Genomic DNA, 25338 nt, shown 5'->3' on the forward strand with positions numbered 1-25338 from the left:
TTTTTGTGGTGATTGATGAATTGATTCCTACTGCTGTGATTACTCAGTGGAATGAGAAGGGGGATGACCCCCTTCAGGTACTGGAATGGACCTTTTTGTCGTTCTGCAGCAAGAAAACTGCCCCAGGTTTGTTTGAACTATTGACTCAAGTAATTATTAAAGTACGACTGCATTGTGCTGAATTGTTGGCAAGAGACCCAGTACACATTGTGCCAGTTCAAACTGAGTACTTTGAGTGGTGTCTGACCAACAGCTCGGCGCTGCAAGCAGCGCTGATGAATTTTACTGGGCAAATTACTTAGCATCTCCCTTCTCATCCATTGTTGAAACTGGCAAGTCAGGTACTGTTTGCCCCAAAACAACTCAGTTCATGAGACCCCATGCCCGGTCCCACCGTTTTTATGGATGGGTCAGGAAAAACCGGAAAAGCTGCCATAGTGTGGTATGCCGATTCACAATGGCATCACATTGTAGAGTAGCAAGAAGGCTCTCCACAGGTTGTAGAATTGTGTGCTGTTTTGTTAGTCTTTCAACATTTTAATGATGCTGTAAATATTGTCACTAATTCTGCTTATGTGACTGTTTTGGTTCAAAGACTTGACAAGGCTGTTTTGGGGGATGTATCTAATGCCCTCTTGTTTGGTGTGCTGAAGCTTTTGTGGTTGACCATTCAGAAATGCTCACATCCTTATTATATTTTACATATCAGGAGTCATACTTCTCTTCCAGGTTTTTTCACCGAAGGTAATGCACGAGCGGACCACTTGGTTTCTGCACTAGCATTAGGTCGGGTTCCAAATTTGTGCCAACAAGCTGTTGAGTCCCATCGTTTTTTACATCAAGGTTTTCGAGCCCTGATGAGACAGTTTCAACTTACAGCAGGTAATGCATGATCCATTGTTTCCTCTTGCCCCTATTGCCAGGATTATCATGTTCCTGCTTTTTATGGTACCAACCCATGAGGGTTCCAGGCCCTGCAAATTTGGCAATCTGATGTAACCCACATTCCAGAATTTGGCTGTCTAAAATATGTTCATGTTTCTATCAATACCTTTTCACAGATCATCGTTGCCACCACCCATACTGGCAAGACTGCCCGAGATGTGATCCGCCATTGGCAATGGACGTTCACTTTTTGCGGAGTTCCCAGTCAACTTAAAACTGACAATGCCCCAGCTTACAAATCAAGTAGGATTGCACTGTTTGTACAACAATGGGGTGTTACGCATGTTACGGGCATCCCTCATTCTCCTACAGGCCAGAGTATTGTTGAGTATGCTCATGGCACTCTCAAACATTTTCTTCAAAAACAAAAAGGGGGAATGACGGGTGAATCCCCTGAGGCAAGATTAAACAAAGCAACATACATGTTTAACTTTTTGCATATTGCAGAAGATTGTCAGGAACCTCCCATAGTTCGCCATTTTGCATCTCTGACACAAAATTCAACTGTTTCCCCCAGGACCAAGGTGCAGGTAAAAAATTTGCAGACGGGACAATGGGACATTACTGGGGAATTATTAACTTGGGGATGAGGCTATGCTTGTGTCTCCACCGATGAAGGGCCACACTGGGTTCCTGCACGGTATGTGCATCCTGTTCTGCATCTGGATGATCGCTGCTGATACATCCTACGAAGAGGAGCTGAATCGAATTAGTCCATGGAAGGAGCGCAATGTTTGGGTCACCTTGATGAAGACCTTGAAGCAAACCACCTTTTGTGCCTCACTTGCAAGGCCCGAGCAGCCTTTTCATACCTGTCTGGTAGGGGTTCCGTTAAATGGCAGTGAGACCAGTCTTATAGCAACCAACCTCAGACCCCTAACGAAGCTGTTTTGTAAAGTTATGCGGCAGTGTACGGACAATTGGGATTTGTGGGATCATTCTCTCCCACGTGCTTTGCCGCTTCAAGAATTAGACATCTTGGGGAGTTTAACAGCTGAGAGCTGTGTTTTCTTTAATCATAGGTTTGATTATGAGCTAAATGACGATGGTACAATGGTCCCACAAAATGTATCCCCTGGCGTACCTTTCTATCAAAATCATTCTAATTGGTGCCAACACCTAGGACACGATTCCGCCCCAGGGGTCGATGTTGCAAGGAAATTGTCCTCTGGTCTGTTTCTCATATGTGCAGAGTTTGGCTGGGAATTCCCGAAAAGATAACAGGGGGACCTTGTACCATAGGTCATCTAGGACTGTTAACATGATGCCTTAAGCCCCTAATGGATTTTATTTTTCTAATATTTGTAGGACTTGTAAGTTTTATAAGTAGGTTTTAAAAGCAGCAACCTCCCTCCTTCGTCCCTTGTCCCTTATCCTTTTCCCTGTAGCACCCTTGTTTATACATTCCTTAACCCTCTTACCCCATTCTATCCTCCCTATATCACTTATAGCCCCAAATCTAATAGAAATGTTTAGTCTTTTGTCAAGGCAAGACCTAGACAGTTGACAGAACAGCATATCTGGGCCTAAACCACAGAATGAAGTCAAGAATTAGGTAACTATGTACCCTTTGTGTTCTGATGATGGTGAAGGTGATGAAGTAGGTGGTCCCGAAATGCACCCCAGACCCATTTCAGGGGGTGAACCCCGGGGCGGTCCAGAGTAAAGGCCACAGGGTGGACACATCTGGGATTGGATGGATGGTATTATAAAATGTAACCTCTCGGGCACGGGGGCGCGCGTCTTGTAACATCTTCTGCCTTGGCAAATAAACCCTTTCTTATCTCACCCCTAATTAACTGCTCCGGGAGATTTTTTCAGCACCTAAATCCCACGGCAACAGTTGGTGGCCCGTACGTTGGGGAGACCTGGACCGGGACTTCTTCAGACTGGAAAATTTCATCGTGCAGGAATATTCCTCAGGAAACCGGCTTTTATCTGAGATAATTCCCGCCCCGGTCTGAGAAGCCCAGCTCCACAGAACCCACGGAAGCAAGCACGGAGCATAGAGGTGAGATAAAAAAGAGCGAATAAGGAAACGGTACCTATTTGGTTAGTTAGCAGCTGCGGGAAAGTTTTGTGTTTTGTGTTCCGGGATAGGGAACACGGGTTACTGGAAAGTTAACTTAAAGACTTGGGCCCAGATAGTTGCGAAAGTTGCTTTCCAGGAGGTGAACGGGTGGTTCGTCGCAGGTCAGGGCGGGTTTCAGCCTAGGGCTGTGTGGTTTGGAGGGGACGCCCTCCGGTGCTCTGACGCTGTGGAAGAGCCGGTGGGGCTCTGGAGTCGGTGTGACTCAGTAAATAGCTGAGGGGTTACGTAACAGCTTTATAACCTAAAGGTAGCAAGTTTGAAACCTAGTGTGTGACTGGGGTTTGTTTTTGTTTTGCAAACATGGGTTGCGTGGATTCAAAATTTACGATCCCTGAAGAATCCCCCCTAAGTCTGGTTTTAAAACATTGGAAGACTTTAACTGGTTCTGAGACAACTTTAAAGAAGGAAGAATTGTGTAGGCTGTGTATAGATGCCTGGCAGTTGTTTGGCCAAATGAGAGGAGTAGCATGGCCGGAATTTGGTCCGCTAGAACTAGGTACAGTGCTTCGATTGATCTCGCTTTTACATGTAGAACAGAGGTGGCAGGAAATTCGATATGCAGAGCTGTTTTTGAGGCTGTTAACACGCCCTGAATTAGGTGTAGGAGATAAGAAAAATGAAAGTTCAAAACAGAAGGAAAAAGTAGAGATGGCTTTAGGAAGAGGGAAAAGGAAAGATCGAGTTGACGCTACTCCTGTCCCACAAATCCTATTTAAAAACACGGGGAATGGTGATTTAAATGTGTTAATATCACCGGATGGGAGAGAAAACAGCACGGGAGCTGCAGGAGGAGCGGCTCCTGGACCAGCTCCTGCTGGGCAGGCAGGAGCCATCGGTGGACCCCCTGGTGCGGATCTAGCTACACCGGGAGGGATTAGGCAAATTGAGGCCTCTGGAGAAGTTAGCTCGGGTCCAGCGGGAGCAAGTCCTGTCGTTTTGGCTGGAGTACGCACAGAGGTGCAGGTGAAATCAGCTTTTGTTGGAACTACTTGCAGCGCGGTAGAGCTAGATAGCCCAGAAATAACATCTAGTTTGATTGAAACAAGGGTAATAGTAAGAGAAACTCCTGACCCCACAGGGGCAATGGTTGCAGGAGCTGCCCTGCCTGTTCCAGCGAGCGGGGAAGCAGTCTGTAGCTCTGCAGTAGCTGGTAGCTTTGCCGGGGCAGATAAAGTTGTCATAGCAACAGCAGAAGTGAGCTCGAAAGTAGAGGAACAAGTAACAGCTAAAGTTGATAGTTGTATTAGTAACAGAGTGATGAAGGCTGAAAAGTCAGCTTTTAGTAAGGTTGCTTTTGGTGTAGTAACATCAGGAAAAGTTATTATAGATGTGGTATCTGTTGTAGAAACAAAAGAGATTTTGGAAGTCACAGCGAAAGCGCCGCCGGAATTAGCCAGTGCAGAGACGGCAGCAGGCATAGGAGTCGCTGATCTAGACAGTGACAGTGAAGCGAGGGCGTCGGCCCCAGGGGGGGCGACGACCCTAAATGTAGAGGTGTTTGTGAGAGCGAGTAGCCCAGCACCACAGATGGGTGTTCAGGCAGTTGATTCTATCCGTGACGATATCGATATAAGAACTGTTAGAACGGAGTTGCATACCCCAAGTGCAAGAGATATGAGTTGGGTAAAAATGTACGAAACCAAGCAAAGAACAAATGAATCACCCACAGAGTTTCTAAACAGATTAAAGGATGACATCGAATCAGATATGGGAAAGAAAAATCTGGTGTACTTATTTGTAGGACAGTCCACAGATGATATAAGAAGAAAATTGCAAAAGGCAAGTGGTATTGAAAGGGACATCGATGAATTATTAGAGATAGCTTGGACAGTATATCAGAACAGAGAGCAGAAAGCTAGTACGGTGGGCGGTGAGGCGATTATAAGAACAGCCATTGCCGCGGCAACAGAACTCCCGGCTCAGAGAGCAGGGAAGGCTTCTGGAATGGCCGTTACCACGGCGATGGAACTGGCTGGCTCCGTGAAGAAAAAAGTGTTACCTGTGTGTGATACAGTGAGAATGCGTGTGACAGAAAAAGATCCGGGGACAGAGAAAGCGAAATTAGAGCAGAGGGCGATCCCGAAGTTTAAAACTGTAACGAGCACAGTAAAGCGGAGACAGGAAAAGCTAGTCCTAGTTGTTGCTCTGACTAGTGAAGAAGTTTTAGTTCCTACTAGTGTGGTCCAGGCAGAGACAGCAGATGCGAGTGCCGGGGCAGCGTTAACCACGCGCACAGAAAGAATGGGTCCAACTGCGGGACAGGCAAAATCTGGGTTTGATACAGGAGGTGCTACCGCCTTTGCAGACAGAGCGGGGGCCGCAGCGGGGGCAAAGGCAAATTATTTCCTGACTGTGGCCAACACGAGCGGAGCAACTCATAACACCTCAGCGGCTGCGAGCAAGAGATCGGCTGGGGTGCAGAGGCTGCAAGAGAGCCTAGAATGGTGTCTCTGGTTAGAGTCCCAGCCCAACCTAACACGGGACCCTCCGCTCCTCCCATCAGACCGAAAGGGGGGAAGAGAAGATAGAAGCAGTGTAAATTCCCAGCGAACACAAAAACTAAAACCCGCCGGTGCAATATGTGTTATAAGGTAATAAGGTGATGCTTTGAATACTGATTTGTCTTAAATATAGACTAACAATGTGTCAGAAGTTAACTGTTCACAGACAGTCTGTTCCAGCAAACCAACCTGGAAGTTGTACCACTAAAATTCAAGCTGAGAAGCCATGGGAACAACTTTTATGCAGGAGTAGACACATGTCTTAACTGCAAACACCAGACCAAGAGTGAGTAGATAAAGACCTTCTGACACAATTGAAAATCAACTTACACTAAAAGTGGTACAGAAACATGCATATATTGTAATTATTGTGTTTCTTTTGTTACTTTCTATTTTATATTGTTTTAAGCTTCGCTTATTGTTAGCTTAATTGCTAAGAATTGAAAGCTTATATTGCTTTTGCTTTTGTTACATGAATTGCTTTAAAGCTTGCAATGTTTATACTTGCGCATATCTTGTTCCAATGACAATTTGTAAACATCTATGTCTCTCTGCAGCTTGTGGAAGAATTTCCCAAAAGCAGTTTGATGAAGGGTCCATAGAATTTTCATGTGATTGTGGAATCGTGTTTATCTATTTATGTTTTAAGATGTTTTTTATCTAGTGTCATCTAGGAATGTATGTGAACCTGAATTTGCAAAGAAAGTCCTACGCTGAAACAGAGGACGGATAAGAAAGTGGCATCAATGCTGTAGTGAAAAGCAGCAGAGCCGAGAAACCACAGAGTGACCCTTTGCCTGGATGCCATCACAGCTTCTGTAAAGCAGCGGTACTGCTCTAGCAGGTTCAACACTGCATCATGGGGATCCTGGTTCTGACTACTAACCAGGAATTTACAGCACTGCAACAACACTAGTTCCGTGGACTCTCCGATAAGGCCCTAAAATCTGGTTTGCACCATTGCTTACAATCCTTGAGACAATCTGGTAACATCGTTGTTGGAATAATTAAAGTTGCTTAAATAGTTTGCTGAGAATGCTTTCTTAGCTCTATTGCTTTGTTGGTATTCATATATCTATAAATGCACCTATTTTAACAGGTGAAGAAGCTTTTATCCATGGAGGCAAGGAGTCCCTGTAAGACTACTCCATGAGGTAAAGATGATTGACTGCAGTCTGGGACAGGTTGGAACAGGACAACCTGCCCCCGGTAAGGCCTAGAATTCTTCCAGAGAGTATAAGCTCTCTGTGGCGAGCTACTGGCACTGCCAGGGTGCTGTTTGCATCCAGATGCAGTCTGCTTCAGGTAAGCTCTTGACTGGCCTATTAGATCTGTGACTGGCAGTTAATCGCTTTATGTGATAAAAGCACAAGCTCCTCTCTCAGAAGATTGAAATGCAGGAATTCCAAGATCCAAAATTCCTGTGAAATTGTCATCGATAGTCACACTTCATTGACTCCCTAGATGCATACAGAAGTTTATCTGTAGAATTGTTTAATGTTTTAAGATCTGCTTTGCAGGAACTGCAGAAACTCATCATGTCACCTAAGCTTGTGAAGCTGGACATTCCTGCTCATCTGCTCCAACCCAAAGACTGAGTTTATGTTAAACTGAGACTGAAACTCCTGCAAGCCAAATGGAAAGAACTGTTTTTAAGTCCAGCAGACCATCTCCAACGTGGACAGTTATCATCAAAGACCCTGAATTTCACCCAGGAAGAAGAAAGACCTCTGTTCCTGAGACGAGTAGAGCAGCAAGGACTGTTAAAATAGTGTTTAAGTTTGCCTCTCTTATTTGAATTACTTAGTATAGCCAGGAACTATGAATTAAGTTTAAAGCCTAAATTTATATTTGGCATTAGCAAAATGCATTGAACATTATTTATAAGTGAGTGCTGAATTTGCACTATAGATTTGGCTAAAATTTGGCAACAAGTTTAAATTGCATATTGGTAATTCTTAAAGATATTTCATTAAGTCTATTTCTACAAACTTACTTCATAGTTACCAAGCTAAATCTGAATAGATCAGCCACTCATGTTAGTACAAAAACTGCATAGCTTGTTATATGGTTAGTGCTATGTATAAGTAGTAGAGATTGAACAAGATCTTTGAGTCTTGTTTAATCTCTAAAGGGGGGACTGATGCCTTAAGCCCCTAATGGATTTTATTTTTCTAATATTTGTAGGACTTGTAAGTTTTATAAGTAGGTTTTAAAAGCAGCAACCTCCCTCCTTTGTCCCTTGTCCCTTATCCTTTTCCCTGTAGCACCCTTGTTTATACATTCCTTAACCCTCTTACCCCATTCTATCCTCCCTATATCACTTATAGCCCCAAATCTAATAGAAATGTTTAGTCTTTTGTCAAGGCAAGGCCTAGACAGTTGACAGAACAGCATATCTGGGCCTAAACCACAGAATGAAGTCAAGAATTAGGTAACTATGTACCCTTTGTGTTCTGATGATGGTGAAGGTGATGAAGTAGGTGGTCCCAAAATGCACCCCAGACCCATTTCAGGGGGTGGACCCCGGGGCGGTCCAGAGTAAAGGCCACAGGGTGGACACATCTGGGATTGGATGGATGGTATTATAAAATGTAACCTCTCGGGCACGGGGGTGCGCGTCTTGTAACATCTTCTGCCTTGGCAAATAAACCCTTTCTTATCTCACCCCTAATTAACTGCTCCGGGAGATTTTTTCAGCACCTAAATCCCACGGCAACAACACCTTCTCACAAAGTGCTTTTTAACTACACCCATCTATCTAGCCACTCTCGTGTTAAGCATGCTTTAACTCTTGATTCTAAGTGTGACAATTCTGTCAACTTGTGGAATCGTGGGGAAATAGTAGCTGCCTCTTTGTGCGAAAGCATTGGCGACCTTGAACAAGTTAGCCTCATGGGTTACAGAACAAGCTAAAGAAACGTCTCAAATTTTGTATCAATTAGCCACAGATGTTGACAGTACTCGTCATGCTACTTTGCAAAATAGAGCTGCTATTGATTTTCTGCTTTTAGTTCACGGACATGGCTGTCAGGAATTTGAAGGGATGTGTTGCATGAACTTGTCTGACCACTCTGAATCAATTTACAGACAGATCATGAAGTTACAAGAAGAGACTCAGAAGATTACTCAGAACACAGGGTTTTTTGGTTTAGATAATGTGTTTAAGGGATGGGGGTTATCGATATGGCTTCTTTCTTGCCTCAAGACAGGACTTCTTGTCATTGTTATAGTTGTAGTTGTGCTTCTGATGTTGCCGTGTATTGTGTTGCTTGTGCAAAGGGCCCTGCAGAAGATGGCACAGGCAATCTTTGGAGCACAAATACAGAAAGGGGGAATTGTGGAGAATCTCGGCTGGACCGAGACCCTAACATGGAATGAAAAGGTGACTGAGAATGGAGGCCTTAGTCCTGACAACATATTGATGCACCCTGAGAGGAGAAAAACACCAGGAGAAAAGCTGTCCCATGAGAACAAGGACTTATTTTGAACAAAGTGGTTGAGTAGAATGTAAACATGAGAAGAAAACAAGAACAGATGTGCAGAGAGACTGTGAGAAAGTAAGACTGAGAAAGTCCACCTATCAGCCGTGAGAATTGTGGTTTGTGTATTTGAATTAACCTATCTGTATAGAATGCGTGTGCCTAAAAAACTGTATTTAAGGAACTGTAAAGGCAACTCCACGGCTGCTACTGTTTCCTTTTTTCTTTCCAATAAACTTTCCTGCTAGATATTCTGTGTTGCAGTTCATTCCAACAGTGACAATGAACCCTACCTATATATGTTTAAAATAAACCCTACCTATATGTGTTTTCAAACACCGATTATCCAGTGTCATTTCACTCTAATCCACCCCAAGGGAATTATTGATAAGAACCTGGGTTACCCCCCCACCTTTTTTCTGGGACGGGTCGTAACATTTTTGGCGTAGTAGCAGGATCCTTTGGATATGGTGGAGTAATCGGTGTAGTCCAAAACTGATACTGAGGGTGAGTCAAATGGTGACCGTTCCCTCACTGTGAAATTATAGTGAGAATTTTTCTCCTCTTGGTGTGACCTGGGCAAATCAGACCTGTTGAAAGGTTTCCTGGTGTAGGCTTGATGCCAATTTGTGCCCCAAAGAAGGCACGGAGGAACTACTCAGAGACAGAATTTTCAGTCTATAAGCAGGAGGTATTTATTTACGACCGGGGAGCAACCAGGTCGCCCTGGACAAACTGTTCCATCCGAGAAACTTACAACTGAGCTTTTTATACACTTTTTACCAAGCAATTACATCACATTTTATGAATATTCATTATATTGCAACATCTACTTTTAATATTCATAACAGGCGGAGTTGAGGCGGAGTTTGAGGCGTGGTCTCTAATTTGGGGAGAACTTCGGTGGTCGATCCTGTTCTTCATCGTCATGAACTCAGTGTCCTTTCACCATCATCTTCATAAACTTTTGAACCTTCCCTAATTTGGATAGTTTCCTTGTGCCTTTGGCAGGGATTTCCAGTGTCTGGCAGGAGTTCTTGACTTCTTGACTCATCCTTTTTCTTATCTCCCTTTTGTTTCCCTTCTATATGTCCTTTTTTGTGTGTGCTAGCATTTTTAGTTCTTTCTGTCCATGCTTATGTTCTTTCATGTCAGAGTGTCCTGTATTCTAGTGAATTTATTGCCTCCGCTATTTCTTAATACTAAGTTTTCTATGCCTTTGCTTAAGGTCTGCATTTTGTGTTTAACTCTCTAATTCTTGTAGTGCTCTACTAAATTCACTTTCCAGGTTTTACCTGGCTTCAGGCTGGACCTGTTGAAAGGTTCTCTGGTACCTGAGTCTGTTGAAAGGTTTTCCAGGAGAGAGTCAATCCGACCCTCAGAGGGTTAAGGGGGAGAAAGACATTAACCTGAGCTGGGTTAATGATTGAGTCAAAAGGAATGACACCCCAGGTTGAGTTATATGGGGATTATTCCCTCTTGCTGTCTGTCATGGTTTGAGATAGCCCAAAATCCAATTCTCTAGTTCTATTCCCCCTCCCACATCTCAACCCAATGTGACATGGGTTCTTCCAGACAAAACACAACCAGACTCAAAGTGGGGAAAGGGAATATATTACAGTGACTGTACAAATGAATATTACAATACATTATACACAACCTTAGCTATATCTACTATGACATAAGTATTTACAATGGATCAGATCTCTTCTCCCCTCCAAATAAAAGTCCAGGAGGGAAGAAGGAAGAGATCCTTTCAACTCTCAGAAGCAGCAATGTCTCTAAGGCAGTAGGTTCTCTCTTCTTTTCTTGCAGCAGCTGATAGTTGGATCTCTGCCAGCACACACGAGGGGGGAATCCAAGCCCCTCGTGGCCCCGTCGTCAACCAACCGAGGGGTCTTTCGTGGGCTGCGTTCACCCCAGACAAAGGTCGCTTCACCACGTCATATCACGAAGCACAGGGGGTCTTCGTGACGGTCTGGTATCTTCAGGAGATTCAAGCTCCTTGCAGGGCCTCTGTGCCCTGTCTCAGGCTGCGAACTTCTTTGTAGCTTGCAGCAGGGGAGGGCCCCCTCAAGACCAACTTCCCACACTCTGTCCTGGCTGAGCTCTCAGGACGACCGAGCTTCTTAGCTCCTTTACCCATTTAGGACTTCTAATCAGTAAGAGTCCACCCCCTCCATTTTTGGAGGGATCTCCAATGAGGTTTAGGGGAGTTTTGCAGTCCTTACCCCCAAGCTTTCTCTTTGTAGAAACTTAGTTCTGTTCTCTGCTGCCGGTTCTCTACCTCGGCTTGAGCAACTCTGAGTCTTCCTTGGCTGCATGCTGTTTCTGCTGCTTCTCTGGTTCAGGTCTTATTAGTTGACTTTTAGCCATAACCTCTGGACGCTGTCACCGCTTCTGCTCTGTCTCTGCTCACTCATGATGGAAAACATCCTCCAACTCACAGCTACAGACACATAGTCCAGCTTAACACTGTTCCAAGTCTCTGTAACCCCCAGCTGGGACTGGGGGGGGGGGGGGGCAGAGGCCCCCCGCAGAGGGCTCCTGCCCTCTCCTCATGGTTTTCACAGCATGGCTACTTCTTCTAACCTAAAACTACAACTCTTCTCTTCCGTTTGGTTGTGGTACGTTTACATTTTTGCAGGAGCGCTCATTGGACAGAATTTCAAAACTTCCAGGGGTTTCCACCCCTTGGGGTCTACCACTTTTCTTATCCTCTGGGGGAAAACAAAGTCCAAACCACTAGGTTTGTCCTTGGTTTAGGCCTACTTTTTGTAGGTGCTGTTTTAGGCGTTGTCCTTAGAACAGCGTGAAAGGAAAGAGCGGCTATTCAGCAATCTGTAAGTGAGGTGATCTTTTCAAGAGTCAATGAAAACTTTGCCGGACCAACTAGAAAAAGGCTATTCAGAAATCTACAAGTGAAGTGATAAGATCTCTACAAGAGTCAATGAAGGCATTACAGGAGCAATTAGAAAAAGAACTTGCAGTTAACTGCTGAGCATGAAACAGTTTGAGGGGAGAGGGAAATTAATTTGTTGCTTTGGTCAGGAGAAACAAAATGAAAGGCTTAAAAAGGTACTAGAAATGAAAAATTGTGAACTACGGGACATCAATTTAAAATACCCTGGACTGGTAGATGTTAACAAATCCCTGTACCCCTCTGGGGAATTGGAAGAGCTTAAACAAAGTTATCCAGAGGATGAAGTAATACATATGCATCCCCTCATTAAAACTGAAACCATTGACCAAGGGGAAGATCGGCAAACTACCACACGGACTATCCCGTACACGGGGGAAACACTGGCCAAAATTCAGGAAAAATACAACCATAAAGTCAGTGAATCAGACACTGAATATGTGTGGAGAGTGTCCCTTACTGGGGGAGACCGAATTTTATTGAGTGAAGATGAGACCAGAGGATTTTGGGGCCCAGGGGTCTTCCTGACCACAAATGATAACCGAGCACCATGGTCCCTGACCCAGAGAGCTGCCTACTGGGCAGGCAGGTTAGACCCTATAGAAAGGGGAGATCCTCACATGATTAAAACACCCACAATTGGCCACATTGTAAAAAGTGTACAAAAAACCACGTCTCCAGTTAATGCATACAAAATTATTAGACCCACAACGAAATTTCCCAATGGAACTTGAGGTGGATCCACAGAGATTTCCGGTCTTAATCCAAGACCTGCCTAATGCACTAAAAGTTTATGCTAAACAATTACAGGAGCGCATAAAGGCAACCCCCAGACCTAGAAGAAGGGGTGTTCCACCAGGGATAACCTGGTTGGAAATAGCCCAAGAATTAATAGCTACTGGTCAACAACTGGGTATTGGCGGAGGGGGTCAGATAGAAATGCACACAAATCAGTATGATTGGCAAAAATGTCCACTTTATTAGAGGACAGACAGCTTATAAGCTACCTGTGACACACAGGCATGTGATTCTTCCCCAGGTTACATTGGATACATAAGGGAAACATACTGTGGTTTACAGCACTAATTGGATAACAGCAGGTGTCCATAAAACTTGTTTTCTTGCCAAAACAACTCCTCCTTCACCTTGGCACAAGACCTGCAGCCATATTAGTGGCACAGTATTTTTACTGTTTGCACCCAGTCATGCCAAGGCAAAGGTCTCAGAAATGCAATAGAAATTGTTCACACAATTTCTGTCCTCCGACAACTGGGGTTTTCTGGTACAAGTGGCCAGAGAACACACAACAGGAGGGCAGGGGAGGTCTAAAAACCTGCCTCACCAGGTATTTGTCAACAAAATGTGTCATCTAGTGGGAGAAAGAGGTACAGTTTGTGGGTGGAGGGTGTTGTAAATTAATTCCTCGAGAAGTAATGGACAAATTACCCACCGCTAATTTGGAATACTTCATAAAGCACTGGGATAAGATCAAAAAACATGAGTCACCCCCTAGGGGCAGCCCTCCTAAGGAGTCCAACACTGTGATCCCCTCAACCTCTCTGGAAACCGGACTAACCAGTTTGACCAGTTCTGAGTCAAGAAACTGGACTTGCTGCTCTCAAGTAAATAAGCCAAAAACCAGTGGGTTTATGAGAGAAAACTCACAGAAAACAGTCAGGGAGATATGGTAATCACTTTTCCTCTCGACCCTTTTAAATCTTTGGTTACATTTGTAGTAAACACTATGAGAAATAAATAATCTGGTTTTATAATAAGCAAAATGAATTTAGTGGAAAACAGAGGGCAGTGGAATTTTCTTTTATTTCATTTAATTCCAGGGTTTCTTTAGGCACTTCGTGGAGGCTGTAAGGTGAAAGACCCTTTCTGGGCCTGATGCCAGGGAAACGTTGCAGTCAGGGTAGGGAAAATATAAAAATAGAAAATATACCCCTGGCCACATGGCTGACCTTTGTGTGCAGAGAGACCCCCTGTACATAGACAGAGGGGTACGTCATCAATCAATCAAGAGAGAGGGTAACACCCCCTCCTGAGTTTGAAAAATTACCTTTTAAGGTAAAATACCTGTCACCTGTTGAATATTTAACAGCTTATGTAACCAAGAGGGTACAAAAAGGGCCCGTATTTCAAATGGGGGGGTGTTCGGACCAGGTCACAAGTTCGTGCACCCAGCGCGCTGTTAATAAAGTTCTTTGTTTCACTGTATTTGGCAGTCTTCTAAATTTTAGTTAGAGATATTTCTCACAACATGAGTGCACAGGTCTCAGCACTCCAAACTAAAGCTGCTACTCATTGTGGCATTAAACCAGACAAAAAAAAGATATGGGTAATTGATGTTTTTGACAAATCCCTACCCCAATACACCGCTCGCTCGGGTGAAATGCTGGTTACCTGGAGATGAGACAGCCACAGAAACTATCATGATTGTGAAACCATTACCAGTTAACATCTTGGGGATGGATCTACTAAAGGGGTGAACCTGGACTGACGTCAAAGGGAGAGAATGGGTGTTTGGTCTCCCATCTCCCTCCGTCTGTCTGTTGCAAACTGCTCCAAGTCTACCTCCTTCTAAAAATAATAAATGTAAACCCCCACCCACTCCCTTTAGGAACATGTGAAAAAATTACCCCAGAAATTGCAGAATTGCAGGAGCAAGGGGTAGTTGTCCCCATACACTCATCATACAGTTCTCCTGTATGGTCTGTCCATAAACCTAATGGGCAGTGTCGGTTGCCAGTGAGTTACCTCGATGCTGACACTGGCTCACAAATAGTTGCTGTACATAACAAAGCTGAACTGATTGCCCAGATTGCTGATGTCACCACAGTGGACCAGACTCAGACAAATACTATCATCTACTTGGAAAGTCTGAGATTTCAAATTCCCACAGAAAAAGTAGCAGTGTGTATTCCCTCTGACACCTTGGTCACCCTAGAGCAAATAAAGATGTTGAGGAGTAAAAAGGAGCTCCAGCATGCTCTGAGTTTATTTGTTTTTTGTAGAAAACATGTTCCAAACTTCTCTATTATTACTGCCCTAGTGACATTATGCCAGATAAGAAAAGGAGTTGGATAAATAGATAGTTCCTTCTTTTTAATAATGGGTCCGTAGTGGGTCAGGTTTCTTTTTTTTCCACAGGAACCTGCCAGCAGATGAGATCAAACTGCATGAGACCAATAAAACTTTCAATTGCAGCAATGGGCAGAAAAGATAACTGCCCCCATAACTGCTTCTATTATCAGTTTACAAGTATCCCATGAGAAAACAAAGTAGCAACAGGACTGGAGACTTATACTGTTCTTTGACATGTGTTTGTGTTTTTATCTTAATAACTTTGTAATATGCATGTCTGTATGTATTTTTGTCTCAGTAAGTTTGCAGTATGTAAAGGTTTACCACAAACATTGCGTTTGTGTCTCCTCTACTCCCAAAATTGCTTGTATTATCAGCTTATTAATAATTGTTGACTTATTTGTGTTTTTATCATGAACAACTCGCTGGTAAGATTGTGTAAGACAAACCATTTTATGTACTGCTAGTTTAGTTTTTGCCAAGTTTGTTTTGTCTTTTTGTTGGGGGGCAGATTGGTTTGGGAGAGGCTTTTGGATGTGTGTAGTTCTGTCTCAATCAACTGAGAATCAAAAAACTCAATCAAATTTAGCCTGGGAGTTAGTACAAGAATTTATGCATATTTGGAATCATACAAATATGTATTATATGCATTAACCGCCTGCCTCGGAAGGCATCAAATTTTATATTTGACTAAATTTCACAAAATCTTGATGAAACTAAATCTAAACAAAACAAAAGAAAGTGTTACCTGAAGAGAATATAAGAAAACCTTTTACCAGCTCCCAAGTAACTCAATGTATTTGCATAAGAACTGATGTGTAATTTCAAGTACAATTTCAAGACACGTTGCCCCCCCTCTAACAGATGCATTATTTTACAATCCCTCACACCCACTATGCATTAAAGGATACCCTGATTACTCACGGGGTGGAGACAGTGGTTAGTGAAAATTAGATTTGTGTCAGTATTAAATCCTGATGTTTGTACCTTTGTTAATATTAGGGAATTTGACTTTAACTATTGAGATCCTGTTATGTCCCATATGCTTACTATTTTACTGTAGGTTTTTTTGGAAATTGCATTGCATTGGGAAAAGATTTGTGCTATCTCTTCCTTTTCTTTACTCTTCTCTCTTTCTGTCCACTATACGAAAGGCACCGCCCACAAAGAAGATTCACAGTGAACGACAAAAGAAGAGAAATTATTGAATGCATGAATCACGGGGTAGTGTCAGAGACCGAAATGGTTAATGATTTATGCATTCTAGGATTGCCAAGGGACTTTTGCAGGCTTCTGCAGTACTTTTGCATTATACCTCTGATGACCCATCAAAACCCATCCCTCCCCGCCAATCTTGAAAGGAAGGAAGAAGGCCACACACAGAAACTCTGCGCAGGCCCAGGAGAGGTTGCAGACTCGAGGCAAGGCCCGTGACACTAACCATGGATACAATAACTCATAACTTCTTGGAGTGTGGGGGCTTCCCTCCTTCACCCCCAGCAGATCAAGGCCACCACTTCAACTGACAGTCATGGAAGCGGCAACTACCAAGTGTCATCGCTGGACCCCGTGGGCGGTGACTATAGACATCTTTCCATTCTCATCTTTTCTTTCCCTTACTCTCCCTTACCCTTATCCTGTCTTTCCTTTCTCTCCCTTATGCATTTTCCCCCCCAGAGGTTATCCCTATGCCATATTGCTATAGATGATAACACCCAAAATGCTAACTTACCTGTTGAAACAAAATTGTTAAAATGAACTGTATCTATATACGTTTAAAATAAACCCTACCTATATATGTTTTCAAACACCGATTATCCAGTGTCATTTCACTCTAATACACCCCAAGGGAATTACTGATAAGAACCTGGGTTACTCCCCCCCTTTTTTCTGGGGTGGGTCGTAACAGAGGGCTAATATAAGGCCTGACACATTTAGAAGGGGTCCTTTGTAATTTGGTACCCTTGGATACACAGGCATATATTGTCCCTCAAGTTACGAGATCTACTGGTCCTGACCATTACGTAGATATTAGATTTTTAATCATAACTGGTGCTTTGAGTTTTATGTTGGTATTCATACCTGCTATGGTTTGTATCATCACAGTTTAAGACATTTAGAACATATGATGTTTTCTATAAGTGTTCCTGGGGGTTATATACAGACTCCCTTCTTTTTTGCCTTTGAAACATTTTTTGTGTGTTGCTGTATTATTCTATTTGGAATGTGTGTGAGTGGATGTGTCTTATGTAAGAGTTAGAATTTGTGTGATTAACAAGGAATTATGTGGTGTGTATTTTTCTCGGTAAATGAGGGTTAGTGAAATCTCGAAGGAAGGAGGTTTCGAGATGTGAAAGTAACTCTATAGCATAGCATGAATCAATTATAACATCCATAGGTTAATTACAAAACAACTTATGTGCTAAGTACATGAGTAAGTTGTAACACTTGTATAGAACCTGGTCTGAGGTTTGTACCGTATTGTTCAATTGTCCTTCCTTGTTTGTTCAGATGCAGATGGTCTCAGTGTCTTGTTCATTTCTTGTAGTTGTTCTTTATCCTTAAAAACAATCTTGGCAAACATGTTAATAACAGTTCAGTCTATTTCAGATGAAAAGTGGGCAGGAATAGATGTGAGGATCAGGTGAATCTGTAGTTTATGAAGCAATGGCAGTGAGTTACTCTACATTATAGTGTCTTTTGCTTTTTGGATGAAGGCTTTAAAGATGATCTTTCGTTGTGTAGTTTTCTTTGTATTGGAGATTCCATTGTTGGTCCTATTAAATTTTTTCTGGAACATTTTACAGTTCTCATTTCTTAATAATATCAGTTAGAGCAATTGTAACCAGGTTTAATTTGGTCTTTCAAATAAAGCTACTGGGAAATTAATGAAAAAATAGGGAAAAAATTTTTAAAGCTGTAGTGTTCTGGTTTTGTGGAGATAAATGTTTTTGGTTAAAATGACACCAATTTACATAGTGAAAGGCAATAGCAAAAGCTTTTAGGCAACAAGGAGAATTTTTCTCTCTTTTTATACCATGAAACAGAAGGTTTCAAATCCTTTTCTTTATCTTGAGTCCAGCAATTGATTGGTAATTAGCATGCAGTCTATGCTGAAACAATCTGTGGGTAAATTTATTTAATTCAAATTTAACTCCCTAGTAAACTGTTTTTATAACATGTGTAGCAATTTTGTTTGATGACTGATAAAAGGTTTATCTTGCATTCTGTAGCATAACTAGAAGAATATGAAATTGTTAAACTTAATAAAAGTAAGAGGCAAGTCATTTGTTTGTTTAGCCAAAGAGTTAGTAGGAAAGTTTTTATAGGAACAGGAATAGTGGTAGAAGATGACAAAATCTAATTCCACCCAATTGTTAAGCAGTAAACCATTGTTATTATGTTTGAGGGGTAACACATTCTTTTCTTTTTTTGCAAAGGCAATTATGTAAGAAGTGTTTTTTACCCTTGTCTTTAACTAAAAAGTAAGTTGTAAAATCTCGGTTTTCAAAAACTTCATTCTTTTCCAACTCTGAGATGGGGCAAAAAGTATGAAAATACATCTTTCTATAGGTTTGAGAGTGATAAATTAGTGAAAGGGTTTTTGTACATAGTGAGGCTGTGTTTATATGGTTTTTCAGTGGTGTATGTAAATGCATTACCTCTGTTTTAAGGAAAGGCCATTGTTTTATTAATTTAGGATTACCTGTTTCCTGGGTCAATTGTGGATTTAGTTGCAATAAAGCTACCTCTGGGAAAAATCCGCTTTTAATTGACTTCCTCTTTGACTGAAGCAGTCTTTGTTCTACAGAATGAGTGATTTCAGTGGGTCCAATGGAAACAGAGTTAATGTCAGGGTGTCTAAGGTAGATCTAGATGAACAGTACAAGGGAGAGTTGTTCCTAGCTCGATGGGCACATGATGCTTCAGGTCATCAGGGTAGAGATGCCACTTATAGATGGGCATGAGACCGAGGGGTGGATTTAACCATGGACACTATTTCCCAGGTTATCCATGATTGTGAGACATGTACTGCCATTAAAAAAGCAAAGAGAGTGAAGCCGCTATGGTATGGTGGACATTGGGATAAATATAGATATGGAAAGGCTTGGCAGGTTGACTATATCACACTGTCACAGACCCACCAAGGGTTTAAAGGTAAACCAACAGGGGAAATGAACTCAACTCAAAAGAGAGATTATAAGTCAGAATAACAATTTAATAAAATAATACAATAAGTACGATTATACAGACAAACAATTGGTTTTAACCCACAAAACCCAAATGCACCCTGGGGCATGAACAGAGTGGTGTTTGTTGGGTCCCCTGAGTCCAAAGTAAAGGGAGAGGGGGAAAACCTGTTGGTGAGAGTGCTGTTGCAGTCTGGTCAAAAGTGGTGATTGCAGTCTGGTCGAGGGTGGTGGTTGCAGTCCAGTCGAGAGTTGAGGTTGCAGTCCAGTCAAGAGTGGTGGTCTGCAGTCTGGCTGAGAGCGGTGATCTGCAGTCTTCCTCTGGATCCCACGAGTGGTTAAAAAAGTCCCAAGACTCCAAGATTATATATCGTCCAGTTCAGACAGGAATGCCCAGTACCTCCCTCAGGGCGGGGGGTTCCTCAATGGGCATGAGGACAAAAACAACCTCCTATCTTGCAGGCCTCTTAACACCTAGTTTATAGCCTGAGGAGTCAGGTTCTATGGGCAGATGGTGTAAATGGTTCATTGATAACAGTTTCTAGGAAATGGCATGGAAGGCTATAGAATACACAGTTTTGGGTTACACCCATCCAGTGATGAACTGGTCCCAGTTGTCCTAACTAGGACATTATCCACCCTTTATTCTATGCCATCCATGTCATGCCCAAATTAACTCCCTTTAAAAACTATATCCCTTTAAAACTATATACATCTATATATATACAATGAAACATTACAGACCATTTTCACTCAAAATTAGGTCCCCTTGTGGTACACAACATGTCTCCCCATCTTTTGGCATTACCCACCAAGTGAAACCAGGCCCTTGAGCAAAAACAATCCCTCGGATGGGTTTACCTTTGCTTGAGGTGGGATTAATCCAAACAGTCTTCCCTAACATTCCTCTCATATGCACCACGGGGACTTTATCTCCATCTACAGTATGCAAAGGTTCTGATTGGGCAGGGTCAGCTCGATTGATGGAACCTCGGGTGTTGACCAACCAGGTGGTCTTTGCTAAATGCAGTTCCCAGTGTCTGAGAGTCTCCCCACACAGTGCCTTCAGGGTGGTTTTCAGTAGTCCGTTGCACCACTCAACTTTTCCAGTCGCTGGTGCATGGTAGGGGATATGATACACCCACTCAATGCTGTGCTCTCTGACCCAGGTGTCTATGAGACCATTCTTGAAATGGGTCCCATTATCAGACTCAATTCTTTCCGGGGTGCCGTGTCACCACAGGACTTGTTTTTCAAGGCCCAGGATGGTATTCCGGGCAGTGGCATGAGGCACGGGGTATGTCTTCAGCCATCCAGTACTTCCTTCTACCATGGTCAGTATGTAGCGCTTGCCTTGGCAGGTTTTGGGGAGTGTGATGTAGTCAACTTGCCAGGCTTCCCCATACCTGTATTTCAACCACCGTCCACCATATCATAGAGGTTTTACCCACTTGACCTGCTTGATGACAGTACATGTCTCACAGTCATGGATGACCTGTGAGACAATGTCCTTGGTTAAGTCCACCCCTCGGTCACAAGCCCATCTGTATGTTGCATCTCTGCCCTGGTGACCGGAGGCATCATGGACCCATCGAGCCAGAAATAATTCTCCTTTGTGCTGCCAATCCAGATCTACCTGAGAGACTTTAATCCTGGCAACTCGGTCCGCCTGTTCGTTGTTACGATGCTCCTCATTAGCGTACATAAGCATCTATGTGACAGACCGTTACACTCAGCTTCTCTACCTGGCCAACAATGTCCTGCCACATCTCCGCCGCCCAGATGGGTTTCCCTTGGCACTGCCAGTTGATTTTTCTCCATCGCTCCAACCATCCCCACAGAACATTGGCCACCATCCATGAGTCAGTGTAGAGATAGAGTCCTGGTCACTTCTCTCGTTCAGCTATATCCAAAGCCAACTGAACGGCTTTAAGTTCTGCAACCTGACTTGACCCACCTTGTCCTTTGGTCGCTTCTGCAACTCGCCGTGTGGGACTCCACATGGCTACCTTCCATTTTCGGTTTGTCCCTACAATGCGACAGGAACCATCCGTGAAGAGCGCATATCACCTTTCATCTTCTGGTACCTTGTCATATGGTGGGGTCTCCTCAGCCCGTGTCACCTGCTCCTCTTCTTCTTCAGAGGATAGTCCGAAACTCTCACCTTCGGGCCAATTGGTGATAATTTCCAGAATCCCAGGGCAATTAGGATTCCCTATCCGGGTTCGTTGTGTGATCAGAGCGATCCACTTACTCCATGTGGCATCGGTGGCATGATGTGTAGAAGGAGTTCTTCCCTTGAACATCCAGCCCAGCACTGGTAGTTGGGGTGCCAGGAGGAGCTGCGCTTCGGTGCCTATCACTTCTGAGGCAGATCGAACTCCTTCATAAGCAACCAGGATCCCTTTCTCAGTTGGTGTATAGCTGGCTTCAGATCCTTTGTATCCCCGACTCCAGAATCCCAGCGGTCGTCCTCAAGTCTCCCCAGGCACTTTCTGCCAGAGGCTCCAGGCAGGGTCATTCTCCCCAGTTGCAGTGTAGAGCACGTTCTTCACGTCCTGTCCTGTCCTTACTGGTCCAAGGGCTACCGCATGGGCAATCTCCTGTTTAGTTTGTTCAAAGACTTGTTGTTCTTCAGGACCCCACTGGAAATCATTTTTCTTCCGTGTCACAAGGTAGAGAGGGCTTACAGTCTGACTGTACTCGAGGCTATGCATCTTCCAAAAGCCCACAGCGCCTAGGAAAGCCTGTGTTTCCTTCTTTCTGGTTGGTGGGGACATGGCTGCTATTTTGTTAATCACCTCCATTGGAATTAGGCGGTGTCCATCTTGCCACTTCACTCCTAGGAACTGAATTTCCTGAGCAGGTCCCTTGACCTCACTCCGTTTAACGGCAAAACCAGCTCTTAGGAGAATCTGGATTATCTTCTCTCCTTTCTCAAATACTTCCCCCGCTGTGTTCCCCCATACAATGATGTCATCAATGTACTGTAGATGTTCTGGAGCCTCGCCCTTTTCCAGTGCAGTCTGGATCAGTCCATGTCAAATGCTGGGACTGTGTTTCCACCCCTGAGGCAGTCGATTCCAGGTGTACTGCACACACCTCCAAGTGAAAGCAAATTGTGGTCTGCACTCCACTGCCAAAGGAATGGAGAAAAAGTCATTGGCAATGTCAATGGTGGCATACCACTTGTCCGGCACAGCAACACTCAGGGGTGGTGTGCCTTCATTGAGTCCACAGTAATCCACCGTCAACCTCCACTCTCCGCTGGACTTACGCACTGGCCATATAGGGCTATTAAAGGGTGAACGAGTCTTGCTGACCACCCCCTGGGTCTCCAGGGCACGGATCATCTTATGTATAGGGGTCACAGAGTCTCGGTCAGTGCGGTATTGCCAACGGTGCACTGTTGCTATGGCTATCGGTACCAACTGTTCTTCAACTTTCAGCAGTCCCACAACAGAAGGGTCCTCTGAGAGACCAGGCAAGGTGTTCAACTGTCTAATTTCTTCTGTCTCCACAGTAGCTATGCCAAAAGTCCAACAAAGTCCTTTTGGGTCTTTGAAATACCCACTCCTCAGGTAATCTATGCCAAGGATGCACGGGGCCTCTGGGCCAGTCACGATGGGGTGTCTATGCCATTCCTTCCCAGTCAGGCTCACTTCAGCTTCCAGTACAGTCAGCTGTTGGGATCCCCCTGCCACCCCAGAAATAGAGATGGATTCTGCCCCTACGTATCTTGATGGCATTAAAGTACATTGTGCGCCGGTGTCAACTAAGGCCTTATATCTTTGTGGTTCTGATGTGTCAGGCCACCGAATCCACACTGTCCAGTAGAGCCGATTGTCCCTCTCCTCTACCTGGCTAGAGGCAGGGCACCCCTAGTCCTGGTCATGGTACTCATTGTGCTCTTCTTGTAAGTATGACCTGGAGGTCCCTTCAAGAGGATCAGACATATCATCATAGCAGCAAAACTATGATGTAGTTGCTATCATGGAAACATGGTGGGATGATTTGCATGACTGGAGTGCTGCCATGGGTGGCTACAAGCTCTTCAGAAGGGACAGGCAGGGTAGGAGAGGTGGAGGGGTGGCTCTATATGTTAGAAAGTCTCTTGACTCTGTAGAAGTTGAAGTCAGTAACAATAAGGTTGAATGCCTGTGGATCAGAATCAGGGGGAAGGCCAACAAGGTTGATATCCTGGTGGGAGTCTGTTATAGACCACCCAACCAGGATGATGAGGGTGATGAATTATTCTACAAGCAGTTGGCAGATGTCTCAAAATCTCCAGCCTTTATTCTCGTGGGTGACTTTAACCTGCCGGATGTCTGCTGGGAACTCCACACAGCGGAGAAGAGGCAGTCTAGGAGATTCCTAGAGTGTATAGAGGATAATTTCCTGCTCCAACTGGTAAATGAGACTACCAGGGATGGAGCCCCGCTAGACCTGCTGTTCACAAACAGAGAGTGGTTGGTGGGAGATGTGGTGGTCAGTGGACATCTGGGACACAGTGACCATGAATTAATAGAGTTTTCAATACTCAGGGATGCAAGGAGGGCCGTCAATAAAACCTCTATGCTGGACTTCCAGAGAGCAGATTTTGGCCTACTCAGAAGACTAGTTCAGAGTGTACCCTGGGAAACAGTCCTTGAAAACAAAGGGGTCCAGAAGGGATGGGAGTACTTCAAGAAGCAAGTTTTGAAAGCACAGGAGCAGGTTGTCCCACTGCGCAGAAAGGCAAGTCGGTGGGGAAGACAACCAGTCTGGCTGAACAGGGAGATTTTGAAAAAAATTAGGGGAAAAAAGAGAGCTTACTGACTATGGAAAAAAGGGTTGGCTACTCAGGAAGAGTTTAGGAATATAGTTAGGTCATGTAGAAAGAAAATTAGAGAGACAAAGGCACACTTTGAACTCAATCTAACCACTTCTGTTGGAGATAACAAGAAGTGCTTCTACAAATGCATCGGTAGCCAAAGGAGGGGCAAGGAAAACCTCCATTCTTTGTTGGACATGGGGGGGAACAGAGTTACCAAAGATGAGGAAAAGGCTGAGGTACTTAACATCTTCTTTGCCTCAGTTTTCAGCAGTAAGACAGGTTTTCCTGAGGACAGCTGGCTTCTGGAGCTTGTAGAAAGAGACAAGAATCTGAACAGCCCCCCTGTAATCCAGAAGGAAACAGTTAGTGACCCACTGAGCTGCTTGGATCCCCACAAGTCTATAGGACCAGATGGGATCCACCCAAGGGTGATGAGGGAGCTGGCGGAAGAGCTCCCCAAGCCTCTCTCCATCATCTACCAACAGTCCTGGCTCACTGGGGAGGTCCCAGATGATTGGAAGTTGGCAAATGTCATGCCAATCCACAAGAAGGGCCGGAAGGAGGACCCGGGAAACTACAGGCCCATCAACCTGACCTCAGTGCCTGGCAAGGTTATGGAGTAGATCATCGTCAGTGCAATCACACAGCACCTAGAGGATGGACAAGGGATCAGACCCAGTCAGCACGGGTTTAGGAAGGGCAGGTCCTGTCTGACCAACCTGATCTCCTTTTACGATCAGGTGACCCACCCGGTGGATGAGGGTGATGCTGTGGGATGTAGGTGCTTCAAAAAATCTCCGGAGCAGTTAATTAGGGGTGAGATAAGAAAGGGTTTATTATGCCAAGGCAAAAGATGCTACACGGCAAGTGAGGGTTGCTGCTTTTAAAATCTACTTATAAAACTTATAAGGTTTACAAATATTAGAAAAATAAAAAACCATTAGGGGTTTAAGGTATCAGTCTCCCCTTTAGAGATTAAACAAGGTTGAAAGGTCTTGTTCAATCTCTACTACTTATACATAGTACTAACCATATAACAAGCTATGCAGTTTTTACACCAATATGAATGGTTGCTCTATTCAGATTCAGATTGGTAACTATGAAGTAAGTTTGTAGAAATAAACTTAATGAAATATCTCTAAGAATTACTCAATATATAATTTAAACTTGTTGCCAAATCTATAGTGCTAATTCAGCACTCAACTTCTAAAGAATGTTTGGTACATTTTACTAAAGCCAAATATAAATTTAGGTTTAAAACTTAATTCATAGTTCCTGTCAATACTAAGCAATACAAACAAG

The 25338-nt window shown here is 43.8% G+C and overlaps 1 long non-coding RNA gene across 1 annotated transcript; it reads left to right on the forward strand.

Annotated features, from left to right (window-relative positions):
* Nucleotides 1-499: 499 nt before the first annotated feature.
* LOC116780004 lies at nt 500-16288 on the forward strand. The gene is made up of 3 exons (XR_004354277.1): nt 500-510; nt 5056-5060; nt 16127-16288. It is a non-coding gene; the product is annotated as an uncharacterized LOC116780004 (long non-coding RNA).
* Nucleotides 16289-25338: the final 9050 nt, after the last annotated feature.

This window comes from Chiroxiphia lanceolata, chromosome W, assembly GCF_009829145.1.
Source record: "Chiroxiphia lanceolata isolate bChiLan1 chromosome W, bChiLan1.pri, whole genome shotgun sequence".
In the NCBI taxonomy this organism is placed as follows: Eukaryota; Metazoa; Chordata; class Aves; order Passeriformes; family Pipridae; genus Chiroxiphia; species Chiroxiphia lanceolata.